We start from the raw sequence: 18,719 nt of genomic DNA, 5'->3' as shown, positions 1-18,719 counted from the left end.
GGGTTTTGTTTGTTTTCAGTAAATCCATGCTTTTCTAGGAACAGCAAAAAGGACCTTAATAATAGCATAGGGCTGCACATGTATTGTCTCTTACTTCTCTTCAGGTAAGATTCACCCTGTAGCTTTTCTTTTGGAGCAGCTGTCAAGCCACTCTTTCTCATGTCTTAGAGAGCAGTTAGTGCTTTGAATTGCATTCTATCTTTGCTATTTTTGCATTATGCTTTTTTGACTTCCTTAAGGTGTATTTCTAAGTGTTGTATTATTCAGAGGACACTATTGCCCTACAAATCCTTTGTTAGTGATTATCCTTGAGAGAGCAGGAAACTAGCCTGACCTCTATGGGATGCATTCTAAACTGGAATCTAGTCTTCATGCAAGTCTGTCAAATGACCTAGAATTATATTAGTGATTGATCTGACTTTGTTTTCTTTGCTGGTTAGGCTTAGGGAAGGTACAGCTTTTATGATAAAAGGTGGAAGTGTATTTTCAACTGTTGTGTCTTCTCTTAAGCATGCAGTTCAGACTGAACAAAATAGTAAAGCTTTATGGGTTTCATGCATCTGTCACTTTTTCTTTGTACCACTTCACATAAACCATTTGTATCAGATCTTTCTTGTTACATCTGTCCCTATGTGCTGATTCCCTCTCTGAATGTCTTCATTTTCACTGTGCCTTTTCTGTTCAAAACATTGTATTCTTCACTGCCTTCCCCTTCCTGTCATTAGTTACAAGCAACTCAGCTTCTGAAAGTGTCATTAGAAGGCCCCTTCTAGTTTTTAAATATTTCTGCTCAAAGCTCTTTATTTCTGAAGGCTCCTTCTAGTAACCTTGCTTCTTCAGGCTCCATTTTGTAGAAGTATTCCACTCTAAAGTCTGACTTTATAAACTGAAGTAAATAAAGCAAAAACCCCTTTTTTATTCTTTTTTCTTTTGTTTTCTATTCAAGTAATTGCTCAGTTCAGTTGTGGTTGAATACTTCAAAGTCTCTTGCTTTCTTAATAATAGCAGAAAGTAGTGCTTTCTTCAAACTTCAGACCTTCCAGTCTCTCTTCTGGAAGTTGTTGCATTAATGAAGTTTAAGATGACAGTATAAAAGATAGACTTGGTTCCTTGCCCCAAGTAAGTCTACCTCATTTTTAAAGCAAGAAATGTACCATGAAGCCTGAATAATGTTACATTAACCAACAACTAAATATACAAAAGTCTTCCTTGTCCTGATGCCTGATAAGATAGATTAATGCTCTGTATAAACTATTTAAGTCCTGTTTTGTGGCCCCTTATTTAGACAGGTCTTCCACAATGAGCTGAGCATCAGATCAGTCTAAGTGAGGAGATCCACAGAAACCCCTGTAAGAGACTGAAATGTTACTGGTTAATGGTTCAAACAATTGGCCAGTTGCAAGGGTGCTTAGCTGAGGCCAGTTTTGCATCCCCCAACTGAAGGGGAGGAGGGGGTTTTGTGTGGGGTGGGGAAACCTCTGACCTACAACAGTCTGAGAGGGTGAGAATGGTGACCAGGACAAACCAACTTCTGTTCAGCAACAAGCTGGATTTTGAGCCAGATAAAGGAAAAGACTAATGAGAAACTGATGTGAGAGGCAGCTGTCATGTCTTATAAAGTGTCATAAAACCATCAAAGACTCTTAAAGTGTCCCCAGACACATTTCTGGGCTTCTTTACCAGAGAATGATCTACAGTGTTGAAACAGAGAGTGGTTTATAATGAATTGCTATCACTTTTGGAAGAATCAGTAAACACCTTGCTGACTTGAGAAAAACATACTCCAGAGCCTTCACTGGGAAGTGAAAAAGCTGCTAACTTTCTAAAATAGTACAAAGTTCAGATGTTTAAAATAAAAAGTAACGAGCTACTGCTGTACACCGGAGCCTGTGTGTAACACCATGTAGCATGTGAGGCTTGAGGAGTCCAATTCTGTCCTTAATGTTCAAATTTCTTTGCTTTTTGTGATTGGATTCTGGTGGGTGTGAAAATTAGCCAGGCTATTACAGGTTACATCATACTAAATGCAATATTTAAGTGAAAGTGTGTGGGTTTTTTTCAAAAGATGGGTAAAAACATACAGGACACCCCCTGAGCTGAGAGGGGCAAGATGATGGACATCTCTCTGAGCTCTCATGGAGACAGGTCCATCATCTGACACATCATGTCATCTGGGACGCAGATGCAGAGTCCTGCATGTAATCCAGGAACTCAGTGACTGGCAGCTGAAGGAAAAGTGAGTTTCCCTTTCACAAGACTCAAGATCAGCATATTTTTTCAAGCTTTCAGAATTTCAGTCTCAACATTTCTCTCTACTTCAGTAAAATCCAAAAATTGGTGAATGTTTTTAACATAGGATTTGCAGAAGCTATGAACAGGAGAACAAACTCCACTAACCCTTTTTTAGTAACTTCCACTAGCTTTGCTCTCAGAATTACATTTTGTCCTGGTCTTTGTCCTTTTGTGCTTGTGCCTTCCACATACTGGGTTTATGTGAAGCCAGCTGTACTGAGGACAGATTCCTGCAGTCTGTGCTCCCATTACCGGACTTTATCAGGACAGCTCTGCTGCTTCAGATGCAAAGAAATTTGGCTCAATAAGAATGCCCTCATGCTGCATATAACACAGCCAGGCTTTGATTGTACTCCTACCTGGTTTGTGCTGGTAGAGACAGGAAACCATGGTACCACACAGCCAGAGCTCTTTTCATAAGGCTCCTTCCTCCTTGGCAGTAATGCCAATGCAAAATATCATGGGGATCAGCTGCTGTGCTCAGAGGCTGATTATAGGGATTGTTTGTTTCTGTTCAGCTACCTGGAGTTACAATATATGGCTCTTCATCTTCAGACCTCAGGCTTAAAAAGGTTGATAAAGGATGTTTGTTTATCATTCCCAGTTGCCTAATGCATAAAACAGTTTATTCTCGTCTTTATTACTTTCCCCTGCTAATTCCCTGTGCTGATAATTTGCCATCCTTCAGCCTGCCTGTGCTCTCTTGTTGCTGCCAGTTCCTGACTGAATACACTATGTGTTTGTCAGAGCAAGGAGGATGTTTTGAATGAGTGGAATTAAATCAGAATAATAGTCCAAAGAATATTTTCAGGCACCTCAATGTATTCAATATCCTTGTGTACAGGATTCCCCCATGAACAATAATGCACACTGACAAATTTCAAAACTTAACAAGATAGATGTTTCCAAACTGATGAGCATCTGTTGGGACATTGCCAAAGACATGTGACAATTAAATGTCCATGTGCCTCTAAAACTCAGGAAAAAACAGCCGCATTATGAAGCCTATGGGAGCAATGCTGTGTCCAGTTTTACAGTTTTATTACAGGCCACAGGCACACTTGGACTAATCAGTCCTTGGAAAAAGAAGGGAAGTGGAGCAATGAAATGAGTGATGAGACCAAGCTACCCATCATTATATTCCGTGGTTTTAGGGAATTGCCTCATTTTGAGAATTGTCCCACTTTTGTGCATAGCCTTATGTCTCAGGCAAGTTCCTCCCTGGAAATCATTTGTCCTTTAAGTTCAGGACCTGGATTTTTTTTTTTTTTTTTTTTGTTACTATAGCTGTATTTGTGTGCTATCACTGCTGCATTAGAAGCAGATTGTCACCTGTGAAATTTATCATAGAATCACAGTCTGAGTTGGAAGGGACCCAGAAGGATCACGAAGCCAGCTCTTAAGCAAATGGCCAGTATAGGGATTGAGCCCAAGACCCTGGTGTTATTAGCATCATGCTCTGACCAGCTCAGGTGGAACATCTGAGACTTTCAGAGACAATTAGGTGACTGTTGCCCAGGTGTAGAGATGAAATTCTCCCCTCTGGCAGGAGAAAGTAAAAATGTTTTCTTCTGATGGGGAAGGCAGCTCTGGGTCTGCAGGAGACTCAGGGTAAAGGGAGGCACGCTGAACTTCTCAGTGGGGGAAGGTTCTGGCCTCTGAGAGTTAGAAGGAAAAACAGAGCAACTTTGGGCCCACGTTACAGCTAAGAGGGCTACTCATTGAAAATTGTATTTGATGAAATTTACATGAAATACCCTTTTTCCTTCCTAATTATACAGCATAATGACTCAAGAAAATCCATGGACTATTTATGAAGTGAATTTTTTGAAGGGAAAGCTATGAACTATATTTGATTTAATTTATTTGAAAAGCTCTGAATCTGACACAGCTTGGGAGAAAGGAAATGCTATTAAGGAAAGAGAGCACAAGGGCTTTATCTTCACTGAATTATTTCTGGCAGCGAAGAAAACCTTTGGCTCTTCAATTATTTCAGTCCCATCCTGGAGTTTGTTTCCTATCACCCAGTCCTGGATTATCTGACTTGTCATATAGGATCATAGCTCCTTTTTCCTCTTCTATCTAATGCCTAAAATGAGAATCTTGAGTCCTCTTCTTACTTACCAGCAAGACATATTGTGACAGTAAAGTTTGAAACTTCACAGAATTGCATAAAATCCAGTATCAGGGAAACTGATACCAGACCGCTAGGGTACAAACTGGAAATTATTTTTCCAGGGATAACATATCTCGGGACATGGCTTTTGGTATTAAAGAGCAGCACAAGAGGATTAGGCATGTAGGGAGGGTGTGAATGCAGGATAAACAGATAGAAAGACAGGATAGGAGTGTCCAGCTGTTGGGTCAAGGGAAGATTTTCTTCCCTGAAATGACCCACTGGTGCTATTCAAAGGCAATAAAAAAGTCAGAGAAGAGAGCCACAGCTTTCTGCTCTGACAGAAAGACTAAAGTTTGCCACAGCTCCTTGTTCTTTCTGCCCTGATTTATCCCAGAATCCTTAAGATGCCACACTAGCTGATGCAGATTTCTTCTGGTCACCAATTCATTCTCTCAATGTAAAGTGTGTTGATTTATGGATAAATAGAACGCGTTGGCTGTACTGAGCCTACTGCTCATGTTTGAGCACAGTCGTGGAAACAATGCTTCTTCTTAAAAGAATAGAAGTAGAATGGCAAAGTCAAGCACTCAAAAAGCTCAAATTGCCAGTAACGCCCAAAGTGATACTTAGCTTTATACAACCCATTTGTAGTGTCATTATATTGCAAAAGTTCTACTGTCATTACTTTGCAAGGGTTCTATATTGCTAGAGTTTTGTACCTCCTTGATGTTTCTCGCAGGCATCTCCTCTAGGCACTGACTCATCCTTGTCCTCACAACAGCCAGCTGACTCCAGCTCCCCTTCAACCATGCAATCCACTCTTTTATAACACTCTTCTGATTGGCTACAGCTGTGGCCTGTTAATATCAGGCCTGCTCCTAATCTTTAATAATTAACCCAGTTGCAACTTTGTAGAGGATTAGATTACTTTCTATACCATCTTTGTTTACTTATATTCTGTCCCCCTACACATTTGTGTATTTTTCATATGATGGTATAATCTTTAACTACATGCTTCACCAAATTTCTTACCTTCTAGCAGCCATGTTTAGAATGTATTTATCTTACAAGCATGGATCGTTTGTGTGAAATATTAGCTTTTTTCCAGGGAGATTTTTTGGTGCCTGAATTTAACCATCAAGAGGTCAGCCTCTGCAGCACAGTTCATGCATTTAAGTGTTTCATAATACAGTTGTTCAAAAAACATCAAGCTGAGTTGCAGCCACAGGGAGCAAAGTGAAATGAATCTAGTGGTCCTTCCTCAGCTGGGTTTTATAAGTTTCTTGATAGCATTGGTGACAGCCGTGCACAGTTGCCCTGCTCTCCCTATTTAAGTACTCCTCTCTTTCCTGGCTGTTTGACACCAGAGAATCACCTGTCTGACAGACAGACATGCACACAGTTATGTGTGTGTGCCAGTTCAGCTGAACCACATGCCAATGTCTATTTGCTTTATGTTACACTGGAAATGAAAAATCACTGTAAAATCTACATCATCAATATATTTCTTTATTAATTTTTGAGTAGACCTTCATTGTTGTTTTTTTTGGTTGTATTTTTTTTTTTTTGGTTTTTTTTTTTGGTTTGGGTTTTTTTTTTTTTTTTTTTTTTTTTTTGTTCTTACTGGTCTGATTTTCCTTCCTACTTTTCTTTTATTCATAAGTACTAATTAACTGTGCCTATGAGCCATAACGCTTTTCTAATGAACAAGCCATGAGCTTTGTGAAAGCACCTTAAAAGACATGGAAAAAAAATCCCGCTTCCAGCTGGGCCAAATGCAGCGCATCTCCTTGTGTCAGTCAGGTTAAAAGCAGCTCCACTGAGTAGCCCTTTGGAGAGTTTCTGGAGCTGTGCAATTAAAATCAAGCCTGGAAGCAGCCAGAGCAGCGGTGCTCAGACACGTTAGCCACGGTGAGTACCATGCTAGGACAAACACAGGGGAGACTGTGCCAGGAGGAGAGGGGCTTCCTGGGGGCCTCCTGAGGCTGTGCCTACTCTGATTTGGGACATGGCCCTCCAAACTCCCCGAAAAATCCACCACATTTAAGAAAAAAGAAAAATGTCTGAGGACAGAGTAAAGGGAAAATGTTTCAGGGAAGAGCCAGCTCAGCAGGAAGATGTGGAGCTAGTGTAATTGGAGGTGCATGGGAGGTTCATGCAGCTTCACAGGAAAATCACTGTAAATGGAGAGGAAGGATCAGTCCTTTCTGGAAAAAGGCAAAATGGGAAAAATGGGTTGATTTGATGCCTCTACAATAACAGAAAATGAGATGCATCTGTATCTCCATCCCCTCTTTTGCAGGCAGATACAAAAACAAAATAGCTCTTCAGTGCTTTTATGTTCTGCAACGTAATGGGGAAAAGAGAGCATTGTGAAAAAATAATTTAATTCACACTATTTCCTTATGTTTTATGCCTTTTCAGTGAAAGATCCCACGCTGAACTCTTTACGGTATTAAGACAAAAGGAATGGGAAAGAAAGAATAGAAATCGACCTCCATTTGGAGAAATTAAAATCTTTGAATATAATACCAAATGAAATTGTTGTTGTGAGTCATTGTGTAGCAGAGAAAAAAAATGGATATCTGATTTGCAGAAGTCCCTACTTGATTTGCAGAAATTCCTGTCTTTAATTCAAGGCAAATGAAGCAAATGCAGGTCTATTGCACGAAGGAGTTTTCTTCAAGGGGCTTCAGCTATTATGCACTTCATTTAGACCAGACGTGCCACAAGAATGAATGTTATGTACAATAGGCAAAGCCTGATGGAAAGCTGCAAGAATGAAGCTGCATGGGCTGAAAAATGTCTTCCCTAAATTTCTGCACTTCTTGCACATTGTCCATGGAACAGAGCCTGGAAGGAACCCATAAACAGCATTTCTCAGGCTGCGCTTGCTCTGCTGTATGGAGAGCATGTCATGCAGCGGTGAGAACAGAAGGCGAGGGATGGTGGGGGATAAAGAAAGGATCAGGACCCTCTCTTTGGCAGTCAGACCAGTGTCCAACCTTTTCTACACCCCACAACTTGTTGAAATCTCAGCAATTCTTCCTGTGCCAAGACGGGTTTGTGAAACACTGAATGAAAACCCTGCTTTTGGAATGGGGAATGTCGCCCATTCCCCTCACCAGCTGAGAGTTTCCAATAGCATATGCAACACACATATTTTCCTTCTGGCTCTAACACTGTAGCATCACTTTTCCTCAGTTAAAGACACCATGTGAAAACATGACAAATATGAATATTTCATGATTTTTTGGTGCTTCTTTGGACTTCACACTACAGTCTTATTCATGACACAAAGAAAAACAAGGTTAGAGCAACACTGATTTTTTCTCATAATGCTCTTTTATGTGTGAACATTAATGGAAGAAAAGCAAAGCAATGAATAGCTTTATAGAAAAGCTTCCACCAAAGGGAAATTAAAAGAGGAAGATGAGATTAAGTGTGTGCAATCACACCAAGTGCATTGTGACTTTCGATTTGGTTGTTATGCTGGAAAAGCCAACATTAAACCTGGTGTAGAAAATAAACATACAGAGGGGAATGTCCAGTCAGAACAACCTGACTGCCAACCTCATAATTATATTTGTAGCTTATAAGTTTTTTCTAAATCTTTTCCAATAAATAGATAAAAAGATAAATAGAATAAATTAAAATTTCAAATAAAAACTGCTCTTGAAAAAAAAAGAAAAAATAAGAAAGCACCATCAGAAAAACTGGCATAATGAAAACAGCAATAAAACCAATAAATCAGGCTGAGCACAGTACAGGCTGCCCAAAAGCCCAGACTTTGAATGCAAATTAAGGTAAAAATAAAGTCTAGCATTTTCCCTTTCAAACTGTTCTACACTCTTGACTTGTACAACTTGCATTCATGAGTACGACTCTTGCTATTTCACATTCTTATTTAAGAGGGCTTTTTATCCTGAGGCGTTCAAATTCCTGCTGGAGTATCTCAAGTTATTTAATAATTCTGTAGTTTAATTATTGAGATGTTTGCAATTTATATCCAGCAAGTCCAGCAGCATATTGGAGATTTGAAAGGTACGATATATGTATATTCTCAGCAGCAGAAGAAATAGAAACAGTTTTCAGTCTTGTTGGGTTTTCCACATAAAATAATGATGGGAAGAGAAGCTTTTTGGAGGTTCAACAACAAAAGAGGATTTGGAACCCAAATTACTGTAGCAGATCTTCTCTTCTAATCTATCAGGTAAAATATCTTTAGCGCATCAATTTCACTGCTGAATTTTCACAGTCAGCTGAAGTTCCTCACAGTGGGTACGTGCTGACCACCAAAACCCAGAGAGGATAGAGCTGCACAACCCCAGCAGATACTGAAACCAGTTGGGGGTATATCTTCTCTACCAACAGGGCTTAATCCTTTAGTTTAACCATACCTCAAGAGAAAATTTGGTGTCCCTACACACTCCCTAAGATCACAGTGGATGAACATCAGAGGAAAAAATCCTGGTTCAAATGCCTTTCTCATCCTTACAGCAGAAGCCAGTGCCCTAGAATATCCTGGGCAGGAAATTCTAAAAATTCAGCTTTGAATGACCTCGATAAATGTCTGCTTTGAAAAAAATATGGAAGAATGTAGTAGAGTACAAGCATACAAATCTTGACCTCTCTTCAGCTACTGGGAGGAAGTTTTATAACTAGTCTATAACTGCATAAATACTGGATTGATTGCTACAGGAGCAATATCCAGCAGGTGGGCCACATATCTTGAGTAAAGTCCCATGCTAAAACTGAGCTAAACAAAACATGGTTTTATTTGCAGAACATTCCCTTGCCTTAATATTAGTTGTACTTGTAGCAGTCAGTCTCAATGTGCAAATTGGCCTTTTGACTTAAGTGGCTATCACAATCTTTCCCTCTCTTCTCACTCCTTCCTACTGTGAAAATAAAACCCAGATTCAGGGGGAAAGGAACATGCAATAGGTTCCAGGCAGACCTCCAACCTGGATGGTCAAATCCCACATTACTAGGTGTGATGGTCCTCTGCTGGAAAACCACTTAAATAATTTTCTCACAGAAGTCTCTGAGGTCTCCATTTGCATTGTAGCATGAAGTCCGCATTCTCAGGGTAGATTCCCACATCTATCTCTGAAAAAAGTGAAGAAAGGGGATTGATGAAAAACTGAAAGATGCTGCAGAGAAAGAGTATGGGTTGTCCAATGTGTTTGTAGACACAGTAGGAATCCATGCATAGACATAAACTATCAGAGGGAGAAAATACCTCAGCATCAAAGCCGTGTTCAATGCGTGGGAGAGCCTCAATATAGCTCAAATATAGCATAGTGAGCAGATGTCTTTACTACCATAAGTTTTCTTAGACCTCCCTGCATTTACAGCAACAGCAGAGAATCACAGTCTCTTTCATTCAAAAATTATAGCAAAACTCTATGTTGCCAGTCATCTTTTATATCAGGCTACGAGGCTACAACACTCACCTACAGTAAGAGATCTGCACTGAAGGCAAAAAGAAACAGGGGAAATTAATGGAGGGAAGATGAAATTTCCATTTCTACTCATGAAGCCAGACTTCCTTATGTGGAGAAAGCAAATTTCCTTGTAGCCAAACTCAGGAGGTGTAGTCTGAATGGTAAAGCCACAATAAGTGGAAATGCCTCAAAAGTAGATATAACTCACTTGAACTCATCAGGACAATTTTTTTTTTTTTTCACTGAAATGGTGATTAAGCATTGGAAAAGGATACCCATTGGAAAAGAAGTGGTAAAGTGACCATCCTGGAGGTATTCAAGAAATGACTGGGTGTGGCACTTAGTGCTATGGTTTAGTTTACATGGTGGTGTTCTGTCTAAGGTTAGACTTGATTGTCTTGGAGTTCTTTTCCACCTATAATAATTCTATGATTTTATGATTCTATGTCAAGTTTCTGAAAAGTATTGCCTCACATCAACCCCTCTGGCTTTGAAAAGCTCTCCAGAGTCAGAGATGATAAATACATAGCAGCAACAAAACAAGGTAGCAGGAGAAGCAACTATCCCTCCGAGCACCTTTCCTCTCAAACATTGTAGGAGAAGTTGTTTACAGTGAATGGTTTGCTTCAATTTTTGTTGAAAATATTATCTAAAATCTCACTGAGTATGGCTATGGTGGAGACAGTATTGGGCTTTTTCACTTTGCCTCAATTCATTGGACCCTTGGATAGACAAACTTAATGGAAAAAGTTTCAAATAAAACCCATGGGTGATTTACTATACAAAACTACTATCAATGAACTCTTAAGAACAGGACTAACATGAATTATTTATGATGATGTCTTTTAAAACTATTTTATTTCCTATTTTAAAGCTGAATTTCTGGAAAGCAATATTGAGGTATGAAATGTTCCCATTTATGACAATTCTAGAGTTATATAATAAGATTTCTCTGGCAGATTTATTGCTTTTAATTAGAATCAAAAGTGCAGACAAAAGTCATAGTTATAAGAAAATGTTATGTTTTCATTAATATTTTAATAGAGACATCTGAAGCAGTCATTTTACAGAAGAATAAGTCAAGTCTTCGAATATTTGATTTCATATGTAAGTGGAACAAAAATATTGATTTAAATACAAGGTATTATATGAACCAGGTACAGCCTTGAGGAAATAAACTGGTGTGGAACAACAGCAAAAAAAAGAACCAATTTTGATCTTTTTATTAGACTGTTGCCAACAAATATATGAAATTCTGACTGCCTGAAGTCAGGTGTCAGAAATTTTTTTTTATAATGTAAATAAAAACATGTAATCAATATAGCATTTCCTGAATGGATGCTAAAATTGCTTCATCTTTTTAATTAATCTCTTAGGCATGCGCTGCAGTTTGCATTGAAAAAAAAATCACATACAAATATATTGATCCCTCCTTGTTAAAATGCATGCTCTGCTCCATGTTTATCCATTGTGAAGAGGGGAGAATGGTTCTAAACAGCACTGGTAGCAAAAACACCCAGCCTCTTTCTCTCCTTGCCCACCATTACTTGTCACACCTCTAAAAATGTATATAGGATGGTGGGTGAAATTTAGCCTTCAATTGAGTACGAAAAAGGAGCAGAGGACTTTCACTTACTGCTACATAAATTGGTTTTCTAATCTCTGTTTACATGTGATAAACAATATGAATTCAAGATCAATCTATTTTTTTTTTGCCTTATAGGGGAATTTTAAGAGCATTTCAAAGAAGGCAGTGACCAGCACGTAAGTACTTTCCAAAAGTGCTACCTGGACTCCTGAAGCTGTATAAGTACAGCACTCTGACCCAGGGAGATGGAGGTAGCTGCCAAATTTCTCTCAGCAAGTCTGACTGTAGGCTTGAGTGTCTGTCTCTGTGCTGTGCACCATTACATAACCATGCCCATCGTCACACCTGGCTGCAGTTGCTTCTCACTTTCCTCCCACGGTCGCACCTCATTCCAGTAAATCTCAGCCATGGAGGCTGCAGCTGCGTGCCTCAAAATTGCTCTTGTTTTTCCTATCACCCCTGAGACATCCCATATACAGGAAACTTGATTTATCTTTCCTGTCTCTGTATCAAGACCAATAATTACATTCAGACAGAGCAGATGACAGCATCTGGCTGTGATCTGGAGATGGCAGGAGAGGGAGAACTGCCTGCTCTTTGGTTGTGGTTTCTAAATTCCAGTTCATTACTAAAATGACTTCCTAAGTTCCAACAGTACTTAAGCTCTTGCTGGAGTACAGCTTAACTTCCAGATATTAGTTTTTATTATGGGTAGGTTCATGAACTCTTAAGTGCCCCCCAAAGTGTTTATTGGTGATTTTTAAACTATCTTGGCAAGACTGGAGAGCTTCACAGTACTCTACATTGTTTCCATACAACGTTCTTTTCACTACAATATTTTATATTTAACATATGGATTTACTCATCAGGGAGCATAGAATCACAGAATCATTTAGGCTGAAAAAGACCATTGACATAATTGAGTTTATTGTATGAGAATATAAGATGAGAAATTAAGTTAGGTACAAAGTTTAAAGCACATTTGATTGCATTCAATCTTAAAAGCCTCAGGAATAGTGTGAGACCTATCTTTTAAACACCTCTCTTAGTTCACAACATTCAGAGCTGACATATATCATGGGACAGTATGCCTTTAATCTAAATTGTGTTGAGCTTGGCTCTAAATTGTGTTGAGCTTGTCTCCACACTAAATCCATCACTGTGTCTCTTTAGGTGGGGTTAGCTCCCAGCACCCCCTCTTGGTGTCCTTACCCACACCAAGCTGTAGGGCAGGACAGCAAACCAGGGATTAGCAGAGACCAGGCAAACATCAAAAATGTGTAGCACTGGCTCTGCATCCCAGACCATCATCCTCACTGGCAAGAACAGCCAGCTGGCATGGGCACAGCCTTCTGACTCAAATCTATCGGACTGCACAGTGCCACACTGGTGTGGGTGTGGGTGTGGGTGTGGGTGTGGATGTGGGTGTGGGTGTGGGTGTGGATGTGGATGTGGGTGTGGATGTGGGTGTGGATGTGGGTGTGGGTGTGGGTGTGGGTGTGGGTGTGGGTGTGGATGTGGATGTGGGTGTGAGTGTGGGTGTGGATGTGGGTGTGGATGTGGGTGTGGATATGGGTGTGGGTGTGGGTGTGGATGTGGGTGTGAGTGTGGGTGTGGATGTGGATGTGGGTGTGGGTGTGGGTGTGGATGTGGATGTGGGTGTGGGTGTGGGTGTGGGTGTGGATGTGGGTGTGGGTGTGGGTGTGGATGTGGATATGGGTGTGGGTGTGGGTGTGGGTGTGGGTGTGGGTGTGGGTGTGGATATGGGTGTGAGTGTGGGTGTGGGTGTGGATGTGGATATGGGTGTGGGTGTGGATGTGGATGTGGATGTGGGTGTGGGTGTGGATGTGGATATGGGTGTGAGTGTGGGTGTGGGTGTGGATGTGGATATGGGTGTGGGTGTGGGTGTGGATGTGGGTGTGGGTGTGGATATGGGTGTGGGTGTGGGTGTGGATGTGGATATGGGTGTGGGTGTGGGTGTGGATGTGGGTGTGGGTGTGGGTGTGGGTGTGGGTGTGGATGTGGTGTGGGTGTGGATGTGGTGTGGGTGTGGATGTGGTGTGGGTGTGGGTGTGGATGTGGTGTGGGTGTGGGTGTGGATGTGGGTGTGGGTGTGGGTGTGGTGTGGTGTGGTGTGGGTGTGGGTGTGGGTGTGGGTGTGGGTGTGGGTGTGGGTGTGGATGTGGGTGTGGGTGTGGGTGTGGGTGTGGGTGTGGGTGTGGGTGTGGGTGTGGATGTGGATGTGGATGTGGATGTGTTGAGCTGGGCTGGGGCTGGCTGGGCTCTTTCTGAGCAGCTGCTCCTGGGTTCAGGAGATGGTCCATAGCAGCAGCCATGCTCAGGCAAGACCTCAGTTTGGAGTGCTCTTGGCAAGAACTGTAAGTGGTTACAAGCAATCCATTATCACTCTTGACTTGTTTGGCTCCTTTCTGTATCTTTCTTGGGGACACTGCAAAAGCCAAAGTTGTGTTTACATAGCTGTGATCCTCCTTGGCAGTCTCCCTGATCTTTTGGAACCTAAGTGTGGCACAAAAATGGCACACTGCAGGCACAGGTCTAGTAGCCCTAACTCTGCTTATCCATTAAAAAGCAGTATAACAAAAGGTTTTGTTTTCAGTCTCTCTTTTTGAAAAATAATACTGGAAAGACACACACATTCTGTTTCAATTAAATGCCAGGAATCAACCCAGAAAAAACCAATACTTTACTGGGGTTCTTTGCTAGCATCAGAAAAACTACAATTTTTTTCCAGTCAGGGTTTGTTGTTCACTGCCTTGCAAAGGGTTGGTAGGGATCCTCAGGAATCACATAAAAGAGCAAAACAACTTTTCTGTCCTCAATCCTTCTTCCGCTTGAAGGTTTGGTTTCCTCACCATGAGCCTCATTCAGACTTGGATGCCTACAGCGGTTTTCCCACAGGGCATGCCAAAGACAAGCATACCTTCTATGGATAGAGTGGGGAGAAGAAGCTAGAATCTTTCCTCTGGCCTGGAAGGTAGGGATTGAGAATAATTTCTTATAATTTCCAGGTCAATATCCTACTTGTTGTCTAACTGTTATCTCCTCCTTCCATTTAATAAACTTCAATTACTCTGAAATGAGATGCAGTTAACAGAAGAGATGAGGAACCTCCTTCTCTGCCCTGTTTGTCAGAATGGTTCATAGTTCAGTGATCAGATGAGGTATGGAAACTGAATTTCCTCAGAGGAAACAGGGAGTAGTCTAGAGATTTCATATGGTGTGGGACTCTTCTCACTTTAGAAAAACAGAGTAAAGGAAAAAAAAAAAAAAGAAGATAAGGTCATCTTTGCATCTTTACTTCCCACCCTGGCTGGAGCTTTTCTCCAGTCAGATGATTCATTACCCCCTGATCAGACCTTAAACTGAATATATTTGTTCAACTCTTCTTCACAAGAGCAAATTTCTCACTAAGACATCTCCATATGCTTAGTGTTGTAATATAGTAATTATTGAAAAATCTTGCTAAAGAAAAGTCATTCATAGGAGTATTTTTAGAAGAGCATCCTGCTGTCCCCATGGTATCCTCAATTATTTTGGATCTGAGGACTTTGAGACAGGCTAAGAACCCTCTGCTTTCTAACAGAACAGTTCTACTTAATTGAAGTAACATAATTTGGAAGCACAGACAGAGATAAAATTATATAAAAATAAACCAGAGCACAAAAAAAGAGAGTAGGCTCACATTTGTCACCAGATCCGATTTTTACCTCTTACCCTTCATCAACACATAGTTTACCCATTTGAAGTGTTTTTGCATTTCTGTTATATGTGATGCTATCAGATCACTTCATGAGCAATTTTCACATAACAGAGTAAAATAAACAGCTTCCAAAACATATCAGAGACACCTTCTCTGTATATTATTTTCATGTCAAAATTCTTGAAAAAATAAGTTGTGAAGGGAGCCTTACAGACATTATTCTGAAATATTATGCTGAAATATTCGAAATATTAAAACCAAAACCTTATTTCCTTAAACTATCTGTGAGATCAGTATTTTTTCTAGATGGGGAATCTGCAACATTGACCAAAAAACCCTAAGCAACTCCATAGCCATTTCTTTGACTTTTTGAACTTATTTTCTGTCCTCATATTGCAACTTCTTTAGCATACTATTGAAGGAGTAAATGTCATTCGTGAGTTATTCCCCACAACTCACAATTTTTAATGGTCTCAGTGGGAGCAGGTTTGCTCTCAAGTAATGTATTGCTGTGCCAACACAAAATATATTTACATGTCAGTCTTGTAAAATGTGAGAAATGAAGCCAGGAAACTTATATGTGCTACCAAACTTCTTCCAGTCAGATCACCAGACCTGACAAACTGTTAAACAAATATCACCAACATTTGTGATACCCCTGTGAGTATCAATAGGATGGAGAGCTTATCTCTAAAGGACTTCAGATAATGCTGGGAGGCTTCAAGCTGTCCAGGAGCTGTTAGACGAAGTTATCTTCAGCAGAAGCATCTCATCATGTGCAGAGCAGGTCCTGAAGCTCCTCAGCCTATGGAATGGCATGTTCACACGGCCCATGAGAAGCTCTGCTTTGGCTGTGTGGGCTGGCACACACAACTCACCTGTTGCCACAGAGGTGGCACGGCCACCAGAGGGGCAGGCGCAGGACACAGCCACATCATTTCAACCTGCTTGGGTATGTGCAAATCACCACCCACACAGGGAGTGAAGGGAAAAAGGAGAAAAATAGCAGTGAGATCCCGAGTTATTTCCCGTCTGGTAGGAAACGCCTGGCACCATGGTAGACCTGGTGGCAGCAGAGGGGGAGGAAACCCTCCATCACACTCCAGCGCAACTTGCTGTTAGCTTTCACAGCTAATTAAATCAGCACACAGCCTGGACCGAATTTACTCTGGTATATCATGACTTAAACTACTGAAAAAAGCAATCAAGAGCCATTACATAATAGAGGGATTGATCTAATGGAAGATTCTTTGTCTAAAATTGTGGTTATTAATTCTTGTACTCCCACAATGTGTATCAGATATGCAGGATGGGCTCATGCAAAATCCCAGTCCTATGCAGCCAAAGATATGCTCATCTCCTGTGATTTATTTTAGCTGCTTTGTCTCTGTATTAAACAAGCTTCTTGTTTAAAACTGTTGGAGCAAGTGAAGATAAAGGCCATGCCACTTTTTCCTCTAATAAGCTGTCATTACCTAAAAAATTATAAATGTTGGGCTAGTGCTTTCATACAATATGAGACACTGTAACATAGACATTATTTCATTAGGTGGTATTTAAATCTTCCTCTACCTTCTATAAGTGCATTTGTTAGGTTGCAATTTACAAACTCTATTTATTGTGATGTCACTTCATTGCAGTTCACTGAACTCTTTAAAGCAATGGAGTCACTTTTCTGAAACTTTCCTACTTTACAAGGTATTTGTCTTTATTCACGAAGCCAGGTAATTTTATTTTTAAACCTTCAAACTCTGAAAATGAGTCATTTCATACACCCTCTTCTGTCTCATGTAAGACATATTAGCTTCTTAAGGGAATAATCCTGAAAATATCTCCTTAAATCACCCAGAATACGTTTCTCACATTTGTGTATGCCAATGTTGTCAGAATCAAATTTTTAATGTGGGATATGTGTCTAGTCTAAACATGACTAAGAAGTAGCACATATTTCCATAGCCACAGATACATAAGGTATTTCCTCTTTGCCATAAAAAACATGCCTGAGAAATTAATGCCATGAAATACCAAATGCAAATTTCACAGACCCAAAAGTTGGATGGCTACACTATTTTTTTGAAAGAGTAAGTTACATTAGCTAGTAATGAGAAGTTACCCTTGAGCTGACAGCTGCTAGTCAGTATAAAACTAATATTATTTTCCCTTTTTTTATATTTTTAAGAAAGGAGGCAAGGCTCTATCTTCTGGACCCTTAAAAATAACAGTTGCTATATGAAAGGGAAAGAAATGTACTTTCCATCTACTTTTCTTCATGGCTGGAGAGTGTAATTAAGTACACCATTTCTAAAGCGGGTTCATTTTTGTTTTATTTGGCTTGGGGTTTTTGTTTGCTAGGGGTTTTCGGGGGGGTGTGTTTTTTTGTTTGTTTTTTTTTTTGTGGTGGTGTCATATTTTTGTTGCTGTTGTTTGTTTGTTTGTTTTCCCTTCATGGGTTTTATTCTGTCCTTTGAGAACTGTATACCTCTTCAGGTGAAAATAAAACAACATTCACTTTGCTGTGTTTGTGTGATGGTGAAGGATAAGAAATGTCCATTTATATTGAGTTGGATTCAGAAACTTGAATGGGAGCTGGGCAGAGTCTATCACTTTAAAACTCCAGGTGTGTACCCGGGGGGAAGTTATGGTTATGTTGCTACGGTATAGCCTGGAGCAAACTGTTGTTTGCTATGCAGCCAGATGACACTGGAATGTGGCTGCTCAATTCGCTTCCTTCCCAGCAGGCTGCCATTGCCACCTCCATCTGATGCTGTCCTGGGACAATATATGTGCCCCTGTCTATGCCAAAACCACGCCAGGAGCACTGTCCACAGCACTTCCTCCTTGCTGGTATTTTACTAAAGCAGATTTTTAGGTGTAGTCCTACAGACCCAAGCTGCAGGGCTGGTCCCAAGCTCTTGTCACGGTAATTCAAACCCTGCTGTCTGAAACCAGCACAGCATCTTACTGGGAATTCTACTGGGTGATAGGGTGGGAAAATGTCAAGTAACAAGGCTTGTTGTCAGACCTCTTTGTTTTCTATTCTAATTTCTTTTTGGAAATGAGTCTTATCTCCTGACAAAATATCACCTATCCTGTCCAATACGCGTAAGAATCGCACAACAGAAGAAGGATGGGGTGTGTCTGGAAAAGCTATTTCTGCCACAGAAACAGTAGGATTTGGAGACACATGACTTATTCAGAAACTATTTCTTTCCACTTTTTAAATTTCCTATCTCAGTCCACAATTCCAGTTGCTAGCAAAAGAGTCATCAAGGATATTTCACAGAAAAAAAGATTGACTTTCAATTTGTATTTCTTTTGTGGTCTACAAACAATATGTTTCCTTTAAAAGAAGCTTATTTTTACTTGAGCTTCTTGAATTGCATAAACTGCTTTCTTACAAAGGAAACCACAAACACTTTTGATCATGAAAGGTAGTTATTTGTGTGAAGATCAATATAAACACAAAAGTTACATTTTGAGAGGCCCAGTTTACAGCCATTGTTGGACATCTGCTGTAAGCAATTTGGCCAAGTGCAGAAAACGTTTTTA

Source organism: Ammospiza nelsoni, chromosome 5 (genome assembly GCF_027579445.1).
Source record: "Ammospiza nelsoni isolate bAmmNel1 chromosome 5, bAmmNel1.pri, whole genome shotgun sequence".
Lineage (NCBI taxonomy): Eukaryota > Metazoa > Chordata > Aves > Passeriformes > Passerellidae > Ammospiza > Ammospiza nelsoni.
This window is presented reverse-complemented; position numbering follows the sequence as displayed.